This window comes from Physcomitrium patens, chromosome 3 (genome assembly GCF_059467195.1).
Source record: "Physcomitrium patens ecotype Gransden chromosome 3, ASM5946719v1, whole genome shotgun sequence".
NCBI lineage: Eukaryota > Viridiplantae > Streptophyta > Bryopsida > Funariales > Funariaceae > Physcomitrium > Physcomitrium patens.
Window position 1 is genome coordinate 7,915,656 of NC_143412.1, and position 11,269 is coordinate 7,926,924.

Below are 11,269 nucleotides of genomic sequence, written 5' to 3' on the forward strand. Positions count from 1 at the left end.
GGCAATAGTCATTCTAGTTCTTCATTGACTATACATACTTTCTAATATTTTGTCACTTTTTTTTTGACATAGATTCTATAAATTTGTGTATCTTCTTTCAGTTTGTATCTTTGTCAAATTGACAAGAATACACATACAATATCAGAGCTTTGTCCTTTCTTGATTAAGAGTAGATTAACTCTTTCTCTTGATAAGACATAAGCATATTAGAAATTGCGGATTATCCTCTTCTAAACTGATATTTTTTTTAGATTTTTTTTTTCTTGATTCTTGAATATTATATTCTGTGAGAATAGACACCTTTCTTTTTATTGTGCTAGCATAGCAGAGCTTGCTGAAATGAAGAATGCAATGGCTCAAATGCAAGAGGAAATGAGAGAGCTAATACTTGCAATGCATCAATTCAATCTACCACCACAAGAACCAATAAGATTATTAGACAATGAAGATATAGAGATGATTGGAATTGCTTCAATATCTACACTAAGCTATACTACTGCTCCTACAACAAAACATCATTCAAATTTCAAAGAACCAAAAATTGGATTGCTTGAAAAGTTTGATGGCATAAGATCTAAATTTTGAAGATTCATTAATTAGATATAATTGGTGATTGAATTACAATCTCAAAGTTATCCAACTCAAGGATCACAAGTTAAGTTTATTAGAACATTACTTTTAGATTTTGCTTTATCATGGTTTTCATCATTTCTTAAATGACGTGATCCAATATCAGATAATTTGAAAGCATTCTTAGCAGAGTTTCAATCTATGTATGAGAAACATGATGCAATCTATATTACAACCAACAAGATTCATATCTTATGATAAGATAATTGATCAGTGACATTATACGCTTCACAATTTTGACAATTAGCAATAGATATCAAGTGATATGATACAGCACTCATCAGTCAATTCCTCTACGGATTACAATATGAAGTAAAAAAATTAATACTTACTTTACTTGATCCTCAGACATTGAGTCAAGAAATTGACTTTGCTATGAAATATGATAATTAGCTTTGTAAGTTTTGATTTGAGAATTGCACAATGAAACCTAAACATTATTACAATTCAATGATGATACCGACGACTTCTCAATCTAAACATTTGGAAGTAGAAGATATACAAATTGATGCAATATATTTAAAACCTCTTATCAAATAAGAAAAGACTTGTCATTGTTAAAAAGGACTATGTTTATATTGTAGAGAAGCTAAGCACACTACTCAATATTATCTAAAGAAACAACGCAACAACAAAATGACGAGTATTTTTGTTAAAGATGAAGACATGTTAGAAAATAAATTTGTCCAACTATAATAGGAATTGTGCAGCTGGAATCTTGGATAATTCTTAATGAAGGTCTTTTTTCTCTTCAAAACCCTCTCATTGTTTTATGATAGATATACGTTTAGAATCTAATAATTACAAAGTCTTTTCCTTAATAGATTTAAGAGCCTCAACTTGTTATTTAGATGAAGAATTTGTTAAAAGTCATAATATATAGTTAGTATCAAAAACTAAACTACTATACATAGAAGTCATAGACAGTCATCTGTTATCTTTTAGAGATGTTATTCATGAAACACTTCTTATAGATGTAGTAATAAATGGTTATAATAATTAAATAATTTTTAATATAATTAGATCTTCCTCTAATCCAGTCATTTTAGGTTTATTGTGGCTAAAAAAGTATAATCCTATGATAGATTGAATTTCTTGTAAACTTGACTTTTCTTCAAAGATCATTAAGAAATTTTTCTAATGTAGTAGAAAGCCATGAGTCTAATATAGCCAAATTTATATTTATAGGTACAAAAGTTTTTTTACATGCTCTAAAAGAAGGATTTTATTTTGTTATTTATGCCACATCCATTTTAAATGATGGAAAGATTTCAAGTAAAATTCAATCAAGATTTTCAAGATGTTTTTGAGAAAAAGAATGTAGATATTTTTTCGGAGCATCATTCATATGATTGTTCAATTGATCTTAAAGAAAGAACTCAGTCGCAATTTGGTCCATTTAGTCCAATCTATAGTTTATCATAAAATGAATTGACTAAACTTAAGAAGTATATTAATAAAAACTTGGCCAAGGATTTCATATGCTATTCAAAATCTCCTACACGAGCTCCTTTTTTATTTTTGAAGAAAAAATATGGAGCATTGTAAATATGTGTAGGTTATTGAGGACTCAACAAGATTGCCATCAAGAATATATATCCTCTGCCTTTGATATCTAGACTTCTTGATCAATTAAATCAAGCTAAGATCTATATAAAAATAGATCTATAAGGAGCATATAATCTGGTCCGCATTAAAAAAGGAGATGAATGGAAGACAATATTTTGAACAAGGTATGGACACTTTGAATATAATGTCTTACCTTTTGGACTCACAAATGTACCAATTGCTTTTCAGCATCTTATGAATGATGTTCTTTGTGAGTTTCTACAAGATTTTGTTATCTATTACTTAGATGATATTTTAATCTACTCTAAAAATGCAAAAGAACATGAAGTTCATATTTTTCGTGTGTTACAAAAACTTAGAGATAAAAGATTTTATGTCAAGATAAAAAAGTGTATATTTCACACTACTCAAATTGACTTTCTAGGATACATCATTTCAAACAATGGTCTAATGATAGATCCTAAAAAAATTCACACAATCATAGACTAGAAGATTGTAAAAACAATAAGAGATGTACAATATTTTTTGAGATTTGGCAATTACTGTCGGATCTTCATCAATTATTTTTTTCAAGTTGAAGCACCACTTACTTACTCAACTTGTAAAGACAAGCTCAAGTAGAATAAAGAAGCAGAAGCATCATTTGAAGCTTTAAAAAAAGTTTTTATTTCTATACCAATTGTACATCGCGTTGACTTCTCCAAAGCATTTTTCATTGAGACAAATGCATCTAACTTTGCTTTGAGTATAGTCTTGTCACAAATAAGAGTAGATGACAAACTTCATTTTGTATCTTTTCATTCAAGAAAATTTTTAGTAGCCAAGATTAATTATGAGTTTCACAACAAGAAACTTCTTACAATCGTGGATTCTTTTCAAGAATGGCCTCATTATTTAGAAGGTACTCAAATCTAACCATCGTATATATAGATCATAAAAACCACGAGTATTTCATGTCAACATGTATTTTGAATTATCGCCAAGCTCATTGGAGCATATTTTTATCAAGATTCGAATTCAATATCACTTACTGGCTACGAAAATAATACGATTTGTCTGATGCCCTTTCTAGACATTCTTATCTTATACCAAAAGAAGAAGAAGCAGCTTTTGACCAACAAAAGATAATTTTATTGAAGCCAGAATAATTTCATCTCCAAGCAATGAAATCAACATTGATTGTCGATTTGACTTTTCTCAAGAACATCCAAGAAAGTATGTTATTAGACCTTCTTATTCATGATATTCAAAACAATTCTTCTAAGTCTCAAGATACTTCAAAGTCTAAATTTAAAGAGAACCTATTCTATTTTGAAGGATGCTTATATGTTCTAGAAAGAGAAGTACAATTACATGCTTTTGAAGTTCATCACAATTTCCTTGAAGTAGGACATTTTGGATAAAATAAGACTTTAAAGCTTATATCTAAAAAATTTTAGTAGCCTCAAATGTGAAAGATTGTTAAAAAATTTGTGTAGACATGTAATATTTGTTTAAGATCAAAAACTCCTCATCATCAACTTTATAGATTCTTCCAACCATTATCTACACCAGAATAACCATGGTCTTCTATCTCTATGGATTTTATTATGGATCTTCCAATTTCAAGTTCATATGATTTCATATTTGTGATTGTAGATCGTTTCACCAAGATGGCACATTTTATATCATATATAAAATCTATCACATGTGAAAGAATATTTAAACTCTTTTTTCACAATATCTATCGCTATCATGGATTACTAAGGGATATTATATCAGATAGAATAACACAATTTTTTTAGAGATTTTCAAGAATTCTTTTTAAGATATTGAAGGTAGATATAAAAATATCTTTGAATTTATATCGTCAAATTGATGGACAAAGAAAATGGATAAATCAAGTTTTAGAGTAATATTTGAGGTGTACCATCAATTATTAATAAGTTGATTGGATAATTCTTTTGTTATTGCCAAAGTTTGCTTACAATAGTTTAGTACATTCTTCTATTGAATAAACACCTTTCTTTGCCAATTACACTTATATTCTATGATTTGATACTTTTGACTTTTCAAAAGTTGATAATCTTTCGACAAAAGATGTGGCAAATCGATTGTCAGAGCTACATGCAACCATGAAGGTAAAAATAAAAGAAGCTCAAGAATGACAAAAAGCCAATGCAGATGTCTATTGCAAAGAACAATCTCAATTCCATGTGGAGGATAAGATATGGTTACTTTGTCATAATATTAAAACTATTCATCCTTGTAATAAGCTGGATTATTATAGGCTTAGACCATTTCTTATTTGTAAATAAATCAATCTAGTTGCTTATTGATTACATCTATCACAGTTTATAAAAATCCATCTTGTATTCCATATATCTTTATTTGAGCCATAGAAGACAATAGATATACAAGGAAGGAGACAAATGCCACCACCTCTTATAGAAGTAGACAATAATGAAGAATTTGAGGTAAAAGAAGTCTTAGATTCAAGGCGACATCAAAATAAGTTAGAATATGTGATACATTGGCATGGATATGACATTAGTGAACGTACATAGGAGCCATTTAGGAATCTAGCAAATGCATCAGTCAAAGTTAAAGCTTTTCATCAACGACATCCATCAAAATCAAGATGAAGAGTGAAAAAAATTCTTTGCTATAAAGCAAAGCAAGCCCAATAGAGATTTCATTCTATCTTGTATCATTTTTTCTTTCGATTTTTTAGTACTTAAAAGATGGAGAACCAACAACCAATAGATTCAATTCAAGAGTTATCATTTGCTGAGCTATCAAATGAGACATTGTGACTATCACAATCTTCAAGATGGTAAAATTGAGATGAAGATCCTCAAGAATGGCATATTCTTCTTCAAATGGATGGTAAGATACAACAAGTTTGGTACCACAACCTTGGAAGGAACTTCTGATGTTTAGTGATATTTTTGGAAGTAGAAACCATTCTTGATGGTATTACTAATATTTTGTTTGAAGGAAGTTATGAAAGTTTTAATAATGATCAAGTATCATGGTAGTCTTCTCATCCTAGTATGGAACATTATTGATGGTTGAAGGGACCTATCAACTACCTTCAAAGGGAATAAAGATTAGAGTACATAGCAAATATAGTTTGGGACATCTTGGACTTTATCAACATGTAATCACTACTCCTCATAGAACTCATTCCTAGAAGAGGGGGAGTAATGTCACGGACATACATATTTATCTTAATAATTATCTAGATAGTAAGAATAGGTAGAAGTAAGTCAAAGTAAATAAATATGATAATATCTTATAGAAAATTTTCTAGAAGCTTCATAGATACTACTTTGCCCTTATACATATCTATAGATGATTGGTAGGTTGAAAACTTGGCCAACAAAAATGCCACATATCGACATGTTGACCACTTGTAGTACAAGTTGAACATACGGTATATACCTAGGAAACTTGCCTTCTAAATTAGACATGTGTCTTGCAAGTTGGATGCATATTAGAGATTTTATAGCATAACACGACATAGTTCTTAATTAAATAGTATATATAGAGGCAAGAGTGAGACCTTCTTCACTCTTGTCAACTCCTTTCTTGTTTTTACTCTAATTTCAAGAGTCTTATGTTTTCTAGTCTTTGAAAATAGTTATTCTAGTTCTTCCTTGAATATACATACTTTCTTCTATTTTGTCGCTTTTTTTTTGGCACAAATTCTATGAGTTTATGTATTTTCTTCCAATTTTTGTCCTTGATATTTTAGAAGGTTGTTTATAACCATAATAAGGAATTCAATGACTTCAAAATGAGTATTTAAGAATTAGAAGAAAAAGCCATAAGATTTTGAATTTGGATTATAATTTGTATGAAAAATTTAGAAGATTTGGAATTAGGGTGATGAAGTTATAGCCATTTGAAGTTAAGGTGTTTTTTTAAGACATATTGTTGCTCTTTTAAAGATACAAGGAATTGTATGATAGCTTTTAGAAATCAAGAGCTGCGATCGCAAGAGTGATATTAAGACCTATTAAAGAATTGCTGCATTTTAAATTTGTATAAAGGAGTTATAGAGCATTGAAGACAATACATTTAATTTAAAGGTAGTAAGTAAGTCATTTTATTGATAGTAATGGTTTGAGCCATATCTTGAGTTTTCATAAGAACTTTTGCTTCAAAATTTTTAAAGATGTGGATTATTATGTTAATTAGTTATATATCAAAATTTTATAATATTTAAATACTTAATTTATAAGATATGAAGAAAATTCCATGCATATATATGTAAGCAAGGACTTGAAGCTGTTATTAGGATTTTTGTAATATCTCAAGATTTGTAACAAATTTGTAATCAAAATTTGTTGTAGTAATTATTTCAAGTACATGAGTACTTCATGTAAAATTTTAATTTGTTTAGAGAGTCCAATCATGAAATATGAGTTGTTGAAGTTTAGAAAAAAATTACGTTAAGGATATATAAGGTTTTCATGTATTTTTATCACATTTTGGATGAGCTTTGGTACTTAGGCTTATACATTGATGTAATTGCTCCTATAGGGATAAGTTTATATATAAATTTGATATTTTTTTATCTTGAGACTTAATTAAATAATTAATGATAGTCAAAATTCCAATATTTTTTTAAGGAAAATTCTTTCTATCCTAACAATACTATAGAAGGCTTGTTTGATAAGAGCCTTATGTGAACAAAAACCTCCATATTGCACATTTTCAATTCATTTAACTCTACATATCATTGATGCATTATTTATCTCATATGCAATTTATATAATTTAGCTTGCCTAAAATAAGGAGATTTTTAGAAAGAACTTGAAAGAATCTAGAAAATCTATGGAGCATTTTTGTAATTGAAAGAAAAGGTGTCATGGTTTTGTAGAATGTTAGATCTATTGCCAAGCTTATATAAACTTGGATCTTGATGCAATATGTAAAATTTATTGTATGAACTTTAAAAAAGAAGAAGGTACAACTGAAAATTAGTAGTTGGTGCTTAGAATTCACTCGAACCATTGGATAAGTGAGTGATTTATGCTCATTTATTTTATGATTCACGTCCTTTTTGCTACCACAATGTACTTTATTTTAAGCACAATTTCTGAGCAAAGCAAAATTTATATTTTACTAATAATTAATATATTGACATATGTGTAAAAAAATTAAATCAAGGATATAGATGTATAATTAGATTTGAAAATATCTTAATCCTAAAATTATTCTTAAAATTACTTTTAAATCTTAAATTATTTAATTTAAATTAAAAAATGAACTAATAAATTTTACATCCTTTATAAGGTATAATTTAGAAATGATTTTATAAAAAAAATAATAAAATATTTGATGTAATAATAAATTTAAATAAAAAGAAAAAATTTTAAAAAAGAAAGAAAACTTTGATATAAAATAAAATCAAAACAAGAAAGGAAGACTTAGTATAAAAAGAGTTTAAAAAAAAGTTAGTATAAGTAGGATTAGAAAGCTTCAAAACTTAAAATATTACTATTTATAATATCTTTAAATAAGATCTTTGAAACATTATAAATTCTAGATAAACAAATGATTTTATAGAAATTTTAGAAGTAGATCAGGATTTTGATAGCAAAAGAAAAGGTACTATCACATCTTAATCCGCTATTCAATCTAACATGGTAGATAGTGAGTAACTTAGGTGTTAATGTCACCTTTGACATTATGAGTGCTTTAATACCCAGAGCAAGATAGAGGACATTTAGTGCCATAGATGGGACTACCTAGTATTGACCTCAACTCTACAACTAAAAAGTAGCCATTATAGAATCCAAGCTCATATCTTTGAACATTTCATAGGTGAGCCCCACATACCTTTTCCAGAGAAAATCCAGAATGCTCTCAATGTTATATCTATGGCATCTTACTCCAAAAAGGATTGGGTCATTGATAGTGGACTCTTCAAACATTTTTCGAGTGATATAGATTAGTTCACTTCTTTAGAGCGACCTTTACAGCTTATTAGTATTGCTACTGTTTACAAACACACTTATATTATTAAAGGATAAGGAGAGGTCGCCTTGCTTAGTAATTCTCATGACATCAATCTCATGACTTCAGAGCATTCTTTATGTCTCAGGTCTCAAACACAATTTGATGTTTATAGGTCAGTTTGTTAAGTCCAACAGTAGCGCTATTATCTTTGGACTGAAATAGTGTGCAATGGTCACAAACACTCACCCACCAAGGTTGATAAAGATCGGATACTGGGATGAAAAGACTTAATTATATAAGCTGACCTCTAATATTGATTAGCATCAAAAGATCCAAGGCAAAACCTAAGCAGCCAAGGTTACGAACTGCCTGCGCTCTTAGTTCAAAACTCGCTGTATCAATTGTTAGAAGCACCACATAGCTTGTCTCAAAATTCACTCTCTTACAAATGTTACTGCCGCTTATGACATGTTGGTTTCCATACATTCACTAAACAAGCACTGGAAGGCAATCTCTACGGAGTTCCTGTCTTCACTCCAAAACCTTTTGACTATAAGTTTTTTTTTATGGGAAAACAAACAAGGGAAGCTGCACCAACAAAGTCAACAACAAGAGCTAGTCATGTGCTAGAATTGGTTCATGCAGACATCTGCGGACCTCTTCCAATTCCCTCTTTAGCTGGAAACCGATAATTCTTTTTACTGGTAGATGATTATAGCAGGAAGATGTGGATCTACTTTTTGAAACAGAAAAGTCAAGTCTTTGCAAAGTTTTGTGAATTCAAGAGCATGATAGAAAAGCAAACGGGCCGACCCATCGAGATATTAAGAACCAATAGAGGTGGAGGATTTCTCTCCACCGCCTTCTCAAAGTACTGTAAAGCTCAAAGGATACATCGGCAACTCATACAAGACCATATCCCACATCGAAATGGGGTAGTAGAAAGGCGTAATCGACGATTCTCAAGAGAGTCCAATCCATGTTAATTTTAGGACTCATCCCCACATTATTGTGGCCGGACGCAGCTAAGACTTTGCTCTATCTGTTGAACCGGACACCGACTAGAGAAAATATGTTCAGCCTCTCCTCCGAAGAATTTTTTTCAGGTAAGCATCCAAATTTGAATTACCTCAGAATCTTTGGGCTCATCTGCGGAACAAGCTAGATTCGAGATCCATCGCCAACAGCCTAGTTGGCTATGACGATCAGTCCAAGGCATATAGGATTTATCTACCCTTGACGACCAAAATAATTGTATCAAAAGACGTCATATTCAATGAGATACACTTCTACTGCATAGAAGCTGACTCTTCTACCCTTGACATCCAACATCTCCTCTCAACAAAATTTGATCCAGAAATAGAAACCCTATAGCAAGATCTATAACGTTCAGAACCAACAACAAATCAAGTTCCCGGCAACAGTGTGCCCATTGAAGGTAATAATTCCTGGGATTATGGCGTTGCAAGCCAATCCAGCATTCCTGCAGCCCGGATCCAGAAAACTAGCAAATCACTCCATGTCGCCTTCACGCTACCGCAGGTCGCAGATCCAGGATTGTAGGTGCCTCTCTATCAATACCCCGCAAATTCCTTCGCTTTCTCCTCCAAAAAGTAAGAAAATCCAATTGGCTTGGATTTCGATAATGACCAGCAGGGTCCTGAGCAATCAGCAACACTAACTACAATACTCAAGAATATCCAGTTTCATATTCTAGTACTGAATCTCTCTCTCCTTCTGTTGAACATCCGCGGATCTTACCTAGTTTAGGATGGACAACACCAAAAACAACCCGATCAGGCCGCACCACTAAACCACCATTATGGTTCAAAGACCACTACGTCGCAATAGCCTCGACAACACCATCTGAACCCACCACCTTCGATGATGCTTGGCATTGTCCCGAATGGAGACAATTAATCCAGCATAAATATGAGTCAATAGTCTAAAACAAGGTATAGTTTCTCTCCATACTACTTCTTAGCAAATATGCCATATTTACACGGTGGATTTTTAAGGCAAAAACAAACCATGAAGGAGAACTTCAAAAATGAAAGTCTCGACTCATGGTGTAAGGATACGAGCAACAAGGGGTGGACGTGGAAGAGACCTTCGCACCCGTGGTAGCTTGGGAAACCATATGCACACTGTTAGCCATTGCCTCACAAAACGGCTATACCATAGTCCACATGGATATAATAACAACATTTTTACATGGTCCGTGCAAAGAGGAGGTATATGTATTACAACCGGAAGGCTTTTAAATACCAGGACATGAACACTTAGTCTACAGGCTCAAAAAGGCACTCTATGGCTTACAACAAGGTCCCAGGTCATAGCATGAGGAAATCGACAATTTTCTCAAAGAAATTGGTTTCAAGCCAGGCATGGGCAATCTGAATCTATACAGCAGAGTAGAAGATCAAATTATTATTTTAATAACCCTATATGTCGATGACCTCCTCATGGTCGGCAACTCCACATCTGCCATCAAAATTTTGAAAGCTAAGAGAGTATTTAAGTAAGCATCAGTACTTTTCTTACACAAAGAGCATAGCAGGAAAGATATAACATACGGCATGGCATAATGTCAACCCGCAGCCACTCCCATGGACGAAACATGTAAGCTCGCTGTGGACATGTGGGAGGAAGAATGTGATTCCACACTCTATCGAGAACTAGTAGGATCGCTGCTATTCCTTACTATCACCCATTTTGATCTCAAGTTCTCGGTTGGTGCATGTAGAAGATTCATGCATCACCCTCAGTTTTCAGGTCAACCGCCGGCTTCATATTTAGATTAGGAAGATCACCAATAACATGGTATTTAAAGAAACAGCCAATTGTTATTCTATCATCATCTAAAGCAGAATACCGGGCCCTAGCCAAAGCCGCTAAGACAGCATCGTGGCTACGCACACTTTTAGAGGACCTGCACTTCAGTATCAAGGCACCCATTCGCATCTACTGTGATAACATAGGATGCATTTGAATGGCTATTAATACAGGTTTTAATCTTTGTACCCGCCATGTTGCACACACTATCACTTCACCCGTGAAAAGGTTCAAAGTGGAGAGTTGATTCTAGAATACATTCCGACTGTCGAACAACCCACTG